Consider the following 981-nt stretch of genomic DNA (forward strand, 5'->3'; position numbering starts at 1 on the left):
CCAGTCAGAGACCCCCATGGTGTGTTGGGAGCTGGTCCAGTCAGAGACCCCCATGGTGTGTTAGAGCTGGTCCAGTCAGAGACCCCCATGGTGTGTTGGAGCTGGTCCAGTCAGAGACCCCCATGGTGTGTTAGAGCTGGTCCAGTCAGAGACCCCCATGGTGTGTTAGAGCTGGTCCAGTCAGAGACCCCCATGGTGTGTTAGAGCTGGTCCAGTCAGAGACCCCCATGGTGTGTTGGAGCTGGTCCAGTCAGAGACCCCCATGGTGTGTTAGAGCTGGTCCAGTCAGAGACCCCCATGGTGTGTTAGAGCTGGTCCAGTCAGAGACCCCCATGGTGTGTTGGAGCTGGTCCAGTCAGAGACCCCCATGGTGTGTTGGAGCTGGTCCAGTCAGAGACCCCCATGGTGTGTTAGAGCTGGTCCAGTCAGAGACCCCCATGGTGTGTTAGAGCTGGTCCAGTCAGAGACCCCCATGGTGTGTTGGGGCTGGTCCAGTCAGAGACCCCCATGGTGTGTTGGAGCTGGTCCAGTCAGAGACCCCCATGGTGTGTTAGAGCTGGTCCAGTCAGAGACCCCCATGGTGTGTTAGAGCTGGTCCAGTCAGAGACCCCCATGGTGTGTTGGGGCTGGTCCAGTCAGAGACCCCCCATGATGTGTTGGAGCTGGTCCAGTCAGAGACCCCCCATGGTGTGTTGGAGCTGGTCCAGTCAGAGACCCCCCATGGTGTGTTAGAGCTGGTCCAGTCAGAGACCCCCCATGGTGTGTTAGAGCTGGTCCAGTCAGAGACCCCCATGGCGTGTTAGAGCTGGTCCAGTCAGAGACCCCCATGGTGTGTTGGGGCTGGTCCAGTCAGAGACCCCCATGGTGTGTTAGAGCTGGTCCAGTCAGAGACCCCCATGGTGTGTTAGAGCTGGTCCAGTCAGAGACCCCCCCATGGTGTGTTGGAGCTGGTCCAGTCAGAGACCCCCATGGTGTGTTGGG

Source organism: Oncorhynchus gorbuscha, linkage group LG14 (genome assembly GCF_021184085.1).
Source record: "Oncorhynchus gorbuscha isolate QuinsamMale2020 ecotype Even-year linkage group LG14, OgorEven_v1.0, whole genome shotgun sequence".
NCBI classification, from domain to species: domain Eukaryota; kingdom Metazoa; phylum Chordata; class Actinopteri; order Salmoniformes; family Salmonidae; genus Oncorhynchus; species Oncorhynchus gorbuscha.